This window comes from Erithacus rubecula, assembly GCF_903797595.1.
Source record: "Erithacus rubecula genome assembly, chromosome: 18".
NCBI lineage: Eukaryota > Metazoa > Chordata > Aves > Passeriformes > Muscicapidae > Erithacus > Erithacus rubecula.
In genome coordinates this window covers 10,038,249-10,054,591 of record NC_136670.1, presented here as the reverse complement: position 1 = coordinate 10,054,591, position 16,343 = coordinate 10,038,249, and positions in this window count along the sequence as shown.

Genomic DNA, 16,343 nt, shown 5'->3' with positions numbered 1-16,343 from the left:
CCAGTGCCATTTGTACTTCAGGCAAAGCAGAGAGATGCTGCCTTATGAAAACCTGAGAATTCCATTTCAGAGTCCTTTCCTCCTTAGAGAAGAGGCATTCTGTCAGCAAAAGGCTCCCCAGGCAGCTATGGATCAAACCCAGGGATCTGCACAGCCTCGCCATGCAGCCTCAGCTCAGCAAAAAATTTACAGAAAAAGCCAGCTCCATAGAAAAACACTATTTTTAAAAATCAAAGATGTGAAATGAGCAAGACTACAGAATTCTTTTTACCAATGGAAAAAAGGCAAAGCAAGAAACACCAAGGACCAGCCCAGCACCTGAAGCTGCAGGCATCACTCAGGCAGCTGTGTTGTAGCAGGGACACAGATGGAGGGGAAAGGCCAGCCTGCAGCTCTCCACCACATCCAGAAGGAGCAGTGCCCACCCCCTCTGTTCTGGCAGTTTCAAGTGACTTATCTGACTGTGGCTCATAAATCTCAGCTAAGCAGGGCATTTCCTTTGGCCCCATATCTTTGTTTAATCACTCTCTCTAGACCATGCTGACTTCCCAGGTCCTGCATGCAATAGCTCAGCAGTTCCAGCAAGTGACAGGAATGAATGATGACCCCATGAACCACCCCAGGGCCCCATGTATCACTCTGTGAACCACCCTGTGGCCCCATGTACCACCCCAGGACCCCATGTTCCACCCCATGGCCCCATGATCCACCTTAGGGCCCCATGTATCTCTCTGTGAACCATCCCGTGGCCCCATGTACCATCCCTTGTACCACCCCAGGACCCCATGTCCCACCCCATGTTCCACCCCATGGCCCCATGTCCCACCCCATGTTCCACCCCACGGCCCCATGATCCACCCCCCAGCTCAGGCTGCTCCTGCCTTTGCTCACACACAAGAAGAGGCATCTGCACTCACCCTGTGCTCCTGTCAGGGCTCACAGCAGTGCCCCACTGCCTGGACAAAGCTTTACTGTTCCATACATCCTCTTGTGGGGTTTACCATGCACCATCTCCCATGATGACAGAGATTAAATGAGTCATTCTTTAGCAAGTGTTTTGCTGGCCAAACACTCATGGGGCTCTCTGATTGCAGCTCAAGCTACTTAAATCTGTTCTACATTAGATTCCCCTAAGCCAAAGAGGGTTAATTTAAAGCTTATGTTGGGGAGTTATCACAGCTTTCAGAGCAGATTTGATAAAACCCAAAGTGCTCCAAGGCCCATGTGGTAAAAATGAGATTTTAGGGAGGTGCCTGAGCCAGCTCTGAGAGAGAGAGGGAATCTGACTCAAAATGCACCTCACTTAGATCATGTCTGATACCAATCCATGGGAAAAAGTTGGTATTAACACAAGGCCCAGTAGTGAAGAGTTTAACTTGTCCAAGTCTGGGGACTGTTCTTTGGGTTTTCAGTGAGAGCCTGCTATTAAAATCCTTGTGCTGTAAATAGTCCAAAATCAACTATAATTTTAGCCTGTGACTCAAGCAGAATTTTTAAAGAAAACAAAAACGAAAACCACCACAAAAACATTTTAAAAGCAAAACAAAAGATGCTTCACTTTCATTTCTGAGTTACAAAGCAGCTGAGCCTGGACTGGGGGAGGGGACACTAATTCACCTGCAGAAGAAATGAGTGAGGCAGTGGCTTGTATTTCATGAGCTTTTAACATTAGCCATTAAACTCTAAGGAATAGTGTCCCATACATCCTGGCATTTTTCATCATTGGAAGATTCCAGCCTAACATTTAAAAATTAGAGAGTGGTGTTTGAAAGGGATAACAGTTTAATCTTTTTAACAATGGAACTGCCTGCCTGGCAGTGGTGGGGAGGATTAGGTATTAAGATGCAGTTTCATGAATGGGGACAATCAGTCAGAGCTGTCAAGTTGGTTTTGTTTGGATTATCAAAGTAATATCCAGAAGTGAAGGTGTTCACAGGAAACCAGATGCCAAATGCAGCAGGGCTTTGCCTTGCATCAATTAGCACATGTGAAGATTAATTACAAAAGGAACTCACTGTGTGCAGGCATAGACACAAAAATATTTGCAAACAGAAATCAAACAAGACAAAATAGACTGTCCTAATGTCACTTTCAGAAAGCATCTAATATAGATCTCCCACTTGTCCCAATCCCACTGGCTACCCCAGCCCATGCTGAACATTTACCTCAATATAAACCCATTAGAAATGATGCTCTATGTGCTAATGAACACCACACCTCTACATCCACAGGACTCATAATTGGGCAATAAATGCACAGGCTGTTGTATCATATTTACCTCCACACCTGCTCCTCCTTGAGTGGATTTGCTTGAAGGAGCTGTGCAGTCTCAGCTAAGGCACAGCCATACCAGGATGAGGTGGACTCAAACATTAATTTCTGACTTCTGTCCCCTGTCCCAGTTCCTGAAGCAGGCACTTCTCCATTCAGCTCAAAGACATCACACTTGTCTGAGTACAAGTTGATCTTTCAGAACACTCAGGGGGAAAAAACACACCAGAGATGGTACAGAAAGGATATTCTCAGTTTCCTCTATTCCCAACACTGCAGCAAAAGCAGAAACACATGAGCAGGTGGAGTCAGAGCACACAGGCAGACACTGTCTGTCATCAGCACAGCACAAATGGCCCCTACAATTAAGAGCACAGGCTCTGTCTGGTTCTGGCATCATTCATTTCTGATAGCTGCTGCCATGCAAGATGCTGTAGATGAAACTAAACCTGGAAAACCATCATAATATATCACTTTTATCCCAATATCTGAAGTGAAAACGCTGGAATGTGACAATTTAAGTGTTGTTTCTGTCAATCTCCAAAGGCATTTGCAGTCACATTGAGCTGCCCAAACTTCTTTGCTCCATTTGAAAATTTATGAGTAATAAAAACAGTGTTAGGTGATGAGCAGAGGGGACAGGTGATGCTGAAATGAATTAGCATGTGTAGTCTTGGGGATTCCTCTGTACCTCCTCACCCTGCAAGCACTTGTCTCTGGTAATATTTTGATATATGTTCAATATGGGCTTAGTTCAGGAGAACAGAGGCAAGTGGAAACAGCAGGAAAAATGTGGTGTCTGAGCATGTCTGTGTCTAAACAGTGTGAAACACTGGGGTGGAGGCAGGAAAGAGAATGGGTTTAGGTCCCTGGGGGAGCTCTCTGATGGGCAGCCTGCAGAGCCTCTCCTGCCTGATGGTGATAACCAAACAATTCCCATTAACTGGGGGAATGACTTGTCCTTCCCTCCCCAGTGCCTCCATCAGAGAGCACACTGTGTTCACAGCCTGAGCACTCCCATCCCCACACACCCTTTTTCCACGTGGGAAGCCTGAGGGCGGCCAAACAAAGGGATTTTTCAAATTTCATGTACTGTGAGAGCCCCAGCTACAAACTAGATGAGAGCAGGAGCCAGCCTCTCTCCTCCCCATACCCACTCCTGCAGAGCACTGCCTGTGCCAGTGCAGTTTCATGTCCTTTATCTGTGCAAACAGGGTCCTCAGCTCCCCATTCAGCCTGGTACACCCAACACAGCATTTGGTTAATCATCCACAGCAAGAACACAGCCCTCTTTGTCAGAGCCCCAGGGTGTAAAAGACTCTTCGGGGAAGGGGTGGGAATCGCTTGAAATTATGACACTAACGAGGGTCAAACACTCCTTGTTCCCCTTCCATCAGTCCCACTGAGCCTGTGGAAAACCTGGACCTGCCCACCAGGCCAGGCTGGGCTCTGACACACATCTGGGACTGGTGGCACACGGTGGCCCTGGCTCCCTTCCCCAGCATGGCACCAGAAACTGGGACAGGGCTACTGGCCCACCACTCACTCCCAGTTCTCTTCTCTTGGAGGGAAATGCCTGTCACCAATGCAATGAGACTGGCTGTCACTGGTTTTTAAAAATCTGTATCCATGTGTGCCTGGCAGCACTCCTCCAGCTCAGAGGGGATGGAGTAATTTAGATTTTACAAATTTTTGGATTGCTGTCTTGAAAACTGCAGTGTTCTTTCATCCCTTCCCATTGCATATATGGCCTCCCTTCTTTTGGGATGAGGGATGAATCCTTCCTTAGCAGAGTGGGGTTTGATGTAAATGCCATCAGCCTCTTCTCAACCACCTACACCTTGACAGTTCCTTAGCTCAGTATCTTCTTGAGAACTTAATTATTTTGCCTGCTAAAGTGCAGCAACTCAAGCAACAGCTTCTAGAAATGCCTGCTTTGGGACTGAACCCCAATACAGCCCAAACTAAGCCACAAATGCTCCCCACATTGCTTGTGCTCAATGACAAATCTCAAGGGGAAAGCACATGTCATGGTGTCCTGAGATGAAGCCAAAGTGGACATGGTGAGACCAGAGTTGTGTACACTCCCAGAACGTGCAGACCAGAAATGAGGACTGGGCTGATGGTGGAGTGCTGACTGACCACAGGCTGCCCTGTGTGGGCCAACCCACTGTCATCCAGGACCTACAGCAGCCAGAAGAAATGTGCGTGGGCAGAATTCCTGCATCCACAACTGGCCTCAAAAATCAGATAATACCATGGGAAAATACAGGGATGACCCTGGGGAAGCAATCCTGTGTCCCCAGCAGCCTCCTTGAGAGTGGCTCTAAAGCTGTCACCACTGCACATAATGCCCCTGGGTTTCCTTAGCTGCAGCAAATGCTGAATTATTTGAGAGCTGAATCCCAAACAAACTGCCTGGATCTGAGCAATTAGAGAGAAAAAGAAGTATATTTACCAGCCAACTGCTTAATTATCAAGGGTATTAAGCACAGTGTGCAGCTGATGGCAAAGCTTTGGATTTTCAGGACAAGCCATTCTGCCTGCTCTGTTTGTTGGAAAGAACCTGAGAAATAACAGAATCACAACTCTTTTCCATCTCATAATACTCTGAGATGGAAATGCCACTGTTCTGGGGACAAGCTCTTTGCTGTGATCCCAGGGGAAAGAGTGGACTTTTAAGAATTGGGCAAGATTCCCACTATGGAGAGAATTCCCCTGGTAGGTTTGTACTACCCTGCTGCCATAGTTGGCTTTCTGTCATCTCCCTGATCCCAGGGATGTGCAGAGCAGAACTTCTGGTGGTGTGGAAGAGGGCAGAGCTGAGCCCTGTGAGATCTGGGGGATCTCACACTGCTGAGGCACTGCAAGCTCTCCAGGGAGATAATGCTGTCACTGAGGGATGAGCCCACTGGCACTGCTGACACAGCAGCTCTTTTCAAATGTAAACAGTTGCTCATGGTCCAAGAAAGCATTTCCCACTGCCCAGTCCAAACCTTTTTTAAAAAACCCTCCTCTCCCTGAGTCTTGTTTAAGAATCTCAATTTAATTTTCATTAAGTTAATGAACTTTAGTGTTTGTTATCTTCATTTTGCTTTTTCGACTGTCTTTGGAGTGTATCTAATTTTCCCCTACAGATTTCATGAGAAGAAATGCAGTTTTTTTCCTAAAAAAAATGCAAGAGGAAAAGGAAGCTAGCAGTAAAACATCTGATACTGCAAGACATGATAAAATCACAGGAGCTGGCAGAACTGGCAGGCTGCCTCTCCTCCTCCAGCCCTGGCCTATGTCCCTTTGTGAATTGGCCTTTGTTTGCTACAGATTCACTCTAGCAGTTTCTCACACCAGAAATTAAGCCCTATTTCATCCAAACCTGGCCCAGAGGGCCTTTGGCTCCCAGCCAGAACATACAGAGCATTTATTTTTATTTGCTCTTCTTTTCTCAGTCTCTGTCCCTGCAGGGTATTGTTATTATTATTATTATTATTATTATTTTAATCTTGCATTTTACTGATTAAAGTGCTTACAGTCATGTCGATACATTTGTTTTGTGGTGCCTTTGGGGTCATAAGGAAGCACAAATTATTCTGAATTGGAAGAGAGCTGGGAAAAGCTGAGCAGAAAACCAGGATATTATCAGGCATTCCTTTGATACTGACACATTGGCACTGATATCAGCCTGTTGATGATTCAGGGCTGGGGAGGGGGGAAATGGCATTTGGATAAGATGAGATGGGCTGTGATGTGACTGAGGAGGGCTGAGGGAACAGGCTGTTATCAGCAGAGCCACGCCAGGGGACGTGCTGTGTGTGGTGGGACAGGGATTCTGTCACAGCAGAGTGGGGACATCACAGCCCAGGCTGTTCCCTGAGCACACCACAGCACAGTGCCATTCACAGCTCCAAAATGACAGAAAACAGCACAGTGGGCTGCTCTCAGCACAAGCCTTGCATTCCAGGAGGGAGACAGAAGGACCATCCCTCCAGACCTCTGCCAGCTGTAACACCTGCAGCCAGGTGCAGCCAGCCAGGCCCAGGGCTCCTGTCCTACCTGCACACGTCCAGGCTGCTCCCAGGGGCTGCTCCTCTCCTCTGCAGATCTTTGCTTTCTTGGCTCTGCTCCCAGGGAACCTCCAGGCTGCTGCACATCATCACCTTCCCAAGGGCAGGCAGGAGCCCTGTGCTGTTTTGTTGGTGCCCTGAGGATTAAGGAAAGATCAGGTGAGGAATATCTAAGTGGAGACTGGCTGGGCAAAGCTAAACCTGCCCTCTCAGCTGGGTGTAAATGGAAGTGGCTTCAAAAAGGGTGAAAACTGACATCTGAGAGACACTGAATTCTGACAATGAGTCCAAGCATGGAAGTTTGAGAGCAGAGACCTTTCTGGGCAGCTCAGAGATGCTGCACCTTCCTAATTCACAAGGGTTGGGGAAAGCAGTGCCAGTGGGGTCAGGAGCATCTCAGAAGTCACTGGCTGTCCCCTGCACACTCCGTGCAAGCATCTGTGCCCTCAGGGATGCCAGCACCTTGCTCTGCCTCTGCCTGTCTCTCTGGTTGGTCTCAGACCACAAGATGTGGGGTGAAATCTCTAATGAGAGAGAATAAACAGAATCAAGTGGGAAAATATTAGAGGATTGTAGGACAAAAAGGTTTTCTTGACATCTTACAGATTTTTCTTGCCATCCTCCTCTTATCTGTTCAGTTCCTTCTTCATATCTAGTTTTCATTTCCACCTTCAAATTCTCTTTCCTGCTCCTAGAGATCTGTGTGCAGGCTGTTTCCAACAGATAACTAGCACCCCCCTAACCCTAACTGAGCCCTTTCCCTTCCTTCTGTCCCACCTGTGAGATGAGCCTTTGTGCAATTTTCTGGTTTTCCCCCACAAGGGCTGTCTGCCTTCTTCTGATAAGACCTGGACCCTGTAAACATTTGCTGAAAAGCTTGGAAAAAATAACTGCATCCAAAATCTGGAGTTGACTGTTTTCTTAAATCAATTTAAACTGAAATAAGATGCATTCCTCCCTCCTTCCCCATGCAAAAGTCAGCTGTAATCACAGGACACTGAGTCTTGCACAGGCTGGAGACCAGAATGTGCCTCTGACACGAGCACTGGGCAATTTATCACAGGAGATTACACTCGAGGGTGCTCATGTGACTGGGATTTAACAGTCAATTAAATAACACCAACACTTCTAACAAAGGAGCTGGGATTAAGGAAGGACTCCAAAATGACTCCTTTTCCTTCCTGACTCTGATGCCAGCCTCGGGAATCTCCCTGTTATTAACCCAGATGTTCAATTACAGCTGACCGGAACAAATAAAATTGCTCTGAAATGTCACTACAATGGCAGTCAGACTGTCAGGTCTGCCCTGAGGCAGTTTCTAGGAAGCTGTCCCGTGTCTTGGACTTTATCAAAAGGATTCCAGCCATGTGGTTAGTGCAAGTGATTACGCTGCTGCTGCTCAGGTCACTTCTAAGGAGCAGCCAGGGAAGTGCTGCTTCTTTTCAGGATTAACCAGTGCCAGACAGGGCAGAGGAGCTGCTGCTTCAAAGGGACACATCCAACACATCCAGCTGGCCATGCATTTACAGAGAGCATGTGGCAGTGCAGTGCTTGCACAGATCTCAGTGTCTGGGCCCCACAGAGTGCATAAATACACAAAACCTCTCCCTTCCCCATCTCTTCCAGCAGGCAGCATTGCCTCCCTCCAGATCTTTTATGGCTTTCCATGAAATTCCCCCCAAATTAGGAGCATCTCACTCTTGTCAGATGTTCCTTCCTCTCCCAGTGCTCCTGAATGTGCTCCTGCAGTTTTATCCCTACCCTGCTTTACTCTCCTTACAGGCAGACCCACTCCAGATGCTCAGCTGGCACCAACTCCAGTTCCCTGGTTCTCTGCTCTTTATCTAGTTACCACTCTGGCTCTGCTCACAGCTCACCTCTGGTGTTCTCTCAGGGTCCATCTGCTCCCCCTGCCTGGCCAGGAGAGAGGGCTGCACACAGCTGTGGAGCATCACCTGCACCTTGAGCATTCCAAAACTGCAGGAAGACACAGGATCACAGTCTCAGCATTCATGTGAGCAGCTCCTTTCAGGACAGTAAGAAAAGCTTGCTGCTGTATTCACCTTTCACTAACCACCCAACATTCACATCTGTTCTTATATTCCAGTGACTTTTTACAAGAGTGAGGGAAAAAAAAATATTTGTGGTGCTTTTTTCTCATTTTATCAATTTCTTCCCCTAAATGCTGCTCCCTAGGGCTGTTCTTTGGGAATGCCACTTTGCACTGTGTCACCCCTGGAGCCAGAGCTGTTCAGCACTGGGTCTTAGCACACAACAACCCCTCTGCCTGGGCACAAACAGCATTATTTAGAAGTTACCTGATAAATAGAAGGACACAGCTTTTGTGATCCAAGTTTCTTCACCACACAAGTCAGGAAGGGGCTGTAACACTCTTGTGAAGTTGGCCAAGATGCTGAATTTTTCCCATGGCAGAAGAAACAACCTCCCCCATTCCATACTCTCTCTCTCATGGGTTAAGTCCAGAGTTTTGTTTTATAGGTTCCTCTAAAGAATCAGAGTTGTTCCCAGTATCCTGTTCTGGACAATTCGTCCCAGCAGTGTATGACATGGTGTTTTCCTAAAAGAGAATTTTATAAGGTCACTTCATCATCTGGTCCTTGTTCAATGAGGTCATTCAGAAGTCACAACACTGGAGGCAAAATCCCCTTATGCTCATTTTGGTGTATTGGAAACTACCAGAGTGTTTGCTGGAAGAGACAAAATGTGGCTAAAATAAATCCACAGATTTTCCCCTAATAGAGTTGCTAGAATAATATCAAGGTCATGACTCCCCGTCACTCCTTATAATTGCTTCAGCACATCCCTAAAAAGGGTGGCTGACCACAATACAAATATTTTTTTCATGTAGCAGGAAGAAGTAGTTGAGAAATCTCTTGGAGCACATGAATGTCAGCCTGATATTTTACTTGGGACCAACTCTTTGACAGGATGCTCATTTTCTCACATCTACATAATTTTTTAATACCAAATTCACACTTTTCCATGCAAAAGCTGTGGGATTTTTTCCCCCAAACAATAAATATATATTTTCTGCCTTGTTTGTATTAGGACCTAAAAAAATACAAACTAATGCTTGAGGTAAAACTAGAATTAAGAGACAAGACCATGATGTGGTCTTGTGTCCTTCTCAAATAATCTTCATCTGCACTGGCAGGGATGACACCAGAGGGTGACAATGATCAGAGAAGGTGTGTTATCCATGTGCTTGTGCTTCAGAAAAGGGTAGGGCTATTTACAGTTCCCAGGAGAGACAATGATGTTGTTTCTCAATGAACCCTTCATATTCCACCAGCCACTTGAAGCTCAGACCAAAAAGCCAACACTTAAACAAGTCCCCTGTTTCTGGCATGCTGTTTTTGCCAATATTTGTTGCTTTAATCACAAGTGACAGCCAAACAGTAATTTGGGCTGTTTATTAGAACAGCAACATGTCCTGCTCCCTCTGAGGCCAAAGAGATATTCAGAATTAGCACTCCCAGAAAGGTTTTCCTGGAAGTAGTGGCTTCTGGGAACCTGCAGGAGAGAATGGAAATTGCTGATGGGAACAAGAAGCTGCAGATCCCTTGAGGGGGCACACAAAGCAGCACGGGATGCTGCTGACACTGTTTGAATTGGGTGGATTTATGAGCTTTTCTGATAAGAACTGTTATCTGGGACTGCAATCAGACACCACCCCCTTTGCTGGAATTTCTCTTGGTTTGTCCTGTTCCCAACTCTGAGCACTTCTGGAGAGTGTCCCCGTTGTTTGCAAATTCATGAAGATGGGAATCTAAGGCTGATGGTATCCTGTGAATTTGCACTAGAGGCTGCAGTGACCTTAGAGATGCTGGGAGTCTTTAGGCTGGGCCAGAGCAGTAGGAGCAGACTGGCAGCTCCAGCTTTGTGCCCTGGGCTGGGCTGACAGTGACCAGTCCTTGTGGGATTTGCACTCCTGGGTGCCAGCCACTGATACCAGCAAGGGGTGACTGAGAGCAGGCTCCCCATGAGCACTGCATTTTGCATTTCAGAGTCTCCAAATACCAGAGGCATTATCTCAAGCTGCAGAGCATTGTAAATCAGTTAATTCTTTCCAGCAGTCAGCTTTGATATGGCACTCCCTCTCATTACCCACTCCCTAAAGAAAGAAAGAACACTCTAAGAGTCCTTCCCCCATAAATGTTCCTGGATTCAAAAAGACAAAAATGACACTATTTGATTTGCATGTCCAGAAAACTGGTGGTGTAAAATTCCCCTGCAGGACAGAGCATAAAACCAGGGGTTAAAATAGTAAAATACCACCTCTGGCTCCACTCTGCTGAGTTCACTGCAGATCTTTAAAGTTTATCCTCCTTGTAGAAGTTATTTAGGGAACATTTTCTGAGCACTCCTCACACTGATTTAAAGCTTTCTACTTTTTAAAATCACAATCATTTGAGAGATGGGTAAATTCTGGTATGTAGTTGACAGGTCTTGTTCAAAACAAATGTCACTGCTGAAAGCAGGAACCAGTCTCCTGAGCCTTGGTGCCAGTGCTGCAGTTTTATGGAATGCCTGGGATGCACACTTAGTGGGAAGCACACCAGGAACAGTTCCTTACTCTACAGAAAGAGACAGAACTTTTTTTTTCTTTTTAAAGGCACTGAGAGCAGTGAAGGATGAGTAACAGAGCAGGCATGAGCCACAAGGTGTCTGATGAAATGACATAGTTTGAGGTTTTTATGTAACCATATGGAAAGCTGTGATATTTGTATGAGACTTTCCTGGATATTCAAAGTTTTCAGGGAATTAAGACTTGCAGCAGTGAGTCAGCACTGTTTCAACTGAGGCAAGGATTAACCTTCCTGTCAGGACAGTCTCAAACAAGCTTGAAAAAGCAAAACCACAGAGATAGGGGACAAATAACACATTTTGGGAAACTAAAGATCAGCACCTGGGGCCTTAAGACCAAAGCAGATCTGTTATCAACCATTGAGCCAAGATGAGAAGTGAGCACTGGCCACAGTGTCACTGCAGGCAGGTACACTGCCACCTGTCCACACCTGCAAAGCCTCCTGTTCCCTAGGAAAAGTCAGCATTTGGGGAAAGTCAGAAAAACTTTGTAAAACTGCCTCCCTTTAACCTGAAAAGGTTTATCCCTACTGTGGTCACACTTGCATCACTCTCCCAGAAGACTGTCAAGATGTGAATCCCCTATGCAATCAAAAGGCCCCAAGTTTGGCTCTGTTTTCTTCTGCAGGAGGATGCAGGCTCTCCAAAGGCAGCCTGTGGCACAGTGTGCTGGTTCCCAGGCACACAGCCCTGTGCACAAGGATCAGCTCCCTCCCAGGTAATGCACATCACAGCCTGAAAGCTGCTTCCTCCACCTCCCTTGGTAGCCCGTGTTTCAATCAGCACCATCTGGGATTAGCTTCCTTTCATTTACTTATTTTTGGGTACAGGTACTCTTAGATCCTCAGATTTTGGTCAGCCTGCCTGGAAACTCTTCCAAGAGAATTGAGAATTTGAGATTACCAGCTCATGTGCTGGAGACTGGGATAAGGGCTCTGGGCACTTGAGAGCAGACACGAGACAGAGCAAAAGTGACCCATCTGCACACACTGAGCTTAGCTGCAGCATCAACTTTTGCAGGTTATTTTCTCAGCACAGCTGGCTTGGGGGCTGTGCTGTCACACATCCATGCTTGGCTGAGTGATCCAGCACAAATGACCCCATTTTCCCAGGAATGCAGAGGGAGTTTGCTGCGAGCATGGCTCCATTGGCCACAACAGAAATCAGGCGTGTAAATCCCTTTCTTTTAGCCTCAAACTGGTCAAAAGGAGAATTAAATCCCCTGCCTTTCTAGCCCTTGTAGGGGAAAGAACTGAATGGAGCAGGGACAAGCAGCAAGTAATGATCTCTGCCACCTCCCCTGTGCACTACCCAATTTATTCTGAAGTGCTATTTTTGTTCAGCCTCAGACATTTCAAACATTTTGCCTGGAGCACAAAATATCACATTTCCCAGCTCGATGAGCAACTTGCACAGAGTTGTGCTAAACACTTTATGAAAACACTGTTCTGTGAAATGAAACACGTGGTATTTTAGCATTTTTGCTCAACATGACTTACCTGACAGACACTGCAGGTCATGAGAGGGAGCCAGCCTGAGTGACTTCACATCAGAGCACCAGTGCATTGTATTTTGTATTGATGGATGGATGGATCAAGGTGCTTGTCTTGGCTCTGGTGCCCTGTGAAAACAGCAAAAAGATTATTTTGTTCAGAGCCAGATAAACTGCACCTTAATTTTGCTGGATGTGTTGTGTCCCAGCACACAGCTTTCAACTGGCTCAGCAAAATGCAAGTGTGGCTCTCACTTCCATCCCTGCAGAAACCCCCAGTCAATGCCCCACAAACCTTGACTCCCTGCACAAGGATTGTCCTCCACCCTCTTGGAAGAGCACCTGAATTAACAGATAATGTATGTATAGCTCTGGGCTCCCACAATCTGCAGCCTAATGCTGGTGTTATCAATCCAGTTCTGTTTTAATAAGCAATAAATGGATTTTCCTGTTTTGCCTGTGATGGTAATTGGTAAGTGACCTCCCTGCTGCCACCCATGTGCTTTTCCACCCTGTTGTGGAGGGGGAGAGGGGAGTAGCTGGGTGGGCACTGGCAGCTGGCCATGGTCAGCCCAGGACTGCAAACAGCAGCCAAAGGGGCCCCAGTCCTCAGCAGAACAGGCACATACCTGCTCTTCTCATGGTCCCAGTCCTGCAGAAACAAGCCATGGAAGAGGATTTGTTAACAAATTTAAGTTTGCTCATTTGTTAACACGCTCAGGTGTGTACATTGCAAAATACACTTGGTTCAGACTGGCCACAGTAGTTTCACTCATTATCAGCTACTTGGAAATAGATGTTAAAATAATACCTCTTTCATCATAATTTTTTTTAATAATTCTTACTTCTTAAAATCTCTGTACCTGCAGTTCATGTTGAGGATTTAGCCAAGCAGAACTCCTGTCTGATGTTAAACAACAGTGTGTTTCCTAACTGGAAAAACAAAAAACCCAACTAATTAGTTTTCTTTGTTTTTTCCCATTAGTCCAACATACAAACAGGGAAGCTGACTCCCTAAGGATGCTTCAACACCAACAGCCATAAATGACTAAACTAAAATCAAAACCTCTCTTAACCTGCTCAAAGCAATATTTACAGCAGAGATGTATTTATCTCTCTGTTTTACTCACAGTGACAGCATTTCAACAAAACAGGAGCTGGGAATAGACAGCTCTCCATAACATCCAACTGGAAAACAAAACTGCTGCCAAATCTAGTGGAATTAGATTATCTCAGTCCTCTAGGTAGGCTTTCAGCAGCCTCCAGCATCAGCACATGCTTTGGGCAAATAAATATCCCACAGAGCTGTCCCAGGTTCCCTTCTGCAGCAGCACTTCTGGGACAGCTCTGTTCCAAAAACTTCTTGTGCTTGGACACACATGGAGGAAGAGACACTTCTGGCCTTTCTTAGCCCTGAGTCTCAGTCTCCTCTGTGCAGGGAGCCATGAGCAGTGCCAGGGTTTTGCCTCCTGTCCCCTCCCAGCCTGGCAGGGCTGATGTCCCCAGAGCTGTGAACTCTGTGCCCAGGAGCTGCAGTGACCCCGGGGCTCCCATCACAACTGGGACACACTGGAGCAGCTTTTCAGCACCCTGTGGTTCATTAGAGCAATCTCAAGGCTCAAAAAGAAAAATCAGTATTAGGAGACATCTACAAGCTCCTACCAAGCCCCCAGGTGTCTTCAGGAGTTTCAGGCTCTTGTCTGAGCAGCAGAATTTTGGCCAAAGGCACTAAAATAGCCCCAGTAAAATCAGATGTCTTTAGGATGCCACTGCCAAGTCCTCGTAAGTAACAGCAAAGAATTTCACGACTTGGTGCAATGTAACCATGTAAGGGCAACTCTGTCCATCTTGTACAGTAGAGTACAGTTCATTCCCTTTCATGGCCCTCGAACATCTGAACTATTCCTGTTCCAGGAAAACAAAGAACATTTTACATCACAATACGCCAAAATGCAACTGAAAGTGGATTTTTAAAGGGATACATGTCCTCTCTGGATAGGATTCTGCAGGAATTTTGGTAGGAGTCACACAGTTTTGCTGGTGATGATGGTGTGAACTTCAGGAAGTTTTTAGCACAGCATTAATCCATTCCCAAGTGAACTGTTTCAGGATATGGCACCATTAACATTTCATATTTTGCCAAGAAATTAATGAGAGAGTAATTTGTTTCAATTCTTTTAAATTCCAAAAACCAAATGGCAACAATCAGTGTTACAAAGCACAGAACATTTTAAAATTACAACATAATCCTTAAATACTCAAACCAGAAGTGTAAATTTGGGTCAGCTGTGTACTAATGGGGTTGTACTGCTTAAAAAGACATCTGAGAGTCCTCAAGTTCATCTTGAACTTTTAAGCTGTCAGTTCACTGTGCCTTATGGAGGAATTCCACTGAAATCCACATGGATGAACAGAATCTCAGGGGATTAGGAACAAGTCAACAATATTTAAACTCTTTGGTAAACCAGCCATTTATCAGCAGCAAACAGTTAAGTGTTTTATTTAAAGTTCTACCCTAATGCCAAGGCAGAAGCAGCTAATTTAAGACATGTCAGAGAAAAATATCAAGTCCAATTAAAACTTATCTCCTCTTACTCTGAACAAAGGAAAGTAATAAGGATTGGACATAAGCCAAGCTAAAATCTCTCCAGTTTGAAGACTGTATTTTTCTTTCCAGAAAATGTTTTCACAGATTTATCTCCTGAAAAAAATGAATTATTTCTAGATCACAACACTGTCATCCCTCCTCCCTTTTCTTAATGCATCTTTCTTGATTAAACTTAGATGTCACAGCCCATGACACTCCCCCCCTGTTTTAGTATTTAAAAGATTTCTCTCATGTACTTTGTGTATTCAGTTCAACACAAATTCAACATGAACCAATTTTTTTGCCTTTTTAGTTGAGTTCCTCCCTACTTGCAACACCCAGGAGTTCATCTTTCAAAAGTTCTATCAGTTCAGAGAAGTAAATTCAAGTGTTATCAGTGAGAAGAGAGACTGTGCTGCCAAAGATGTTTCAGGTTATGGCTCTGCTCTAAAGGGCTCTCAGCCTGTTGAGTTCTGACTTCTCTGCTGCAACTGCTCCTGGAATAAAGGTTTGGATCTACACAGTAGCTTACACTCTGAAATCTAATTTATGATTTGCAAAAAAAAGCCCACACCACACTGTAACTACACATTGACACAGCCTGATGGGCTCTAATATTCAGTAGGTATCCATGGTGCCAGAACAGGACCTTCCAAACATGCTGCACTTGGTCATGTCTGAAAAGAAAAAACACAGGTAAGGAGGAAGATGCCACACTTGGGTAGCTCAGCCATTAGTCCAGAGGCAACAGCATCCCTGTTCCAGGCTGTCCTCAGAGCCTGAGCCTTGTTTCCCACATGCACACAAATCAGAAAGAAGTAATTTCTGATTTGCAAACAAGCCAGAAATAAAGCACATGGTAACCTCCTCTCACTGGTGACAGCTTGCAGATAAACAGGAAAGCATCACCAAAGAGCCTCTGTCACTTGGAAGGGCTCTGGGAGGGCCTGTGCAGACATTTGAGGCTGGAGAGCAGCAAATATTAACCCAGAGATGACCATAAGCAGCACAGTGTAATGTGGATGTAACCTCTGAGTAATGCTTGAGTGCATGCAGATCAGGATACCCCACCAGGACACCCTGTGTAATTGTATTATGGAACTGGCAAAATGCAGCTGACAGGGGAAACTTTTCCATGCAAGTCATACCCTATCACATGACTTTAAACCCAAACCTATACATGACACTGATTTAAATGATAATCACAAAGTGACAAGTAAACCTGATGTGTGCAAATAAAATCTACCAACACAAAAGCAGCACCTGGAAGAAAGGACAGAACCTTTCTTGGATCCTAACAAGAAGAATCCCCCCTTAGTTTTTC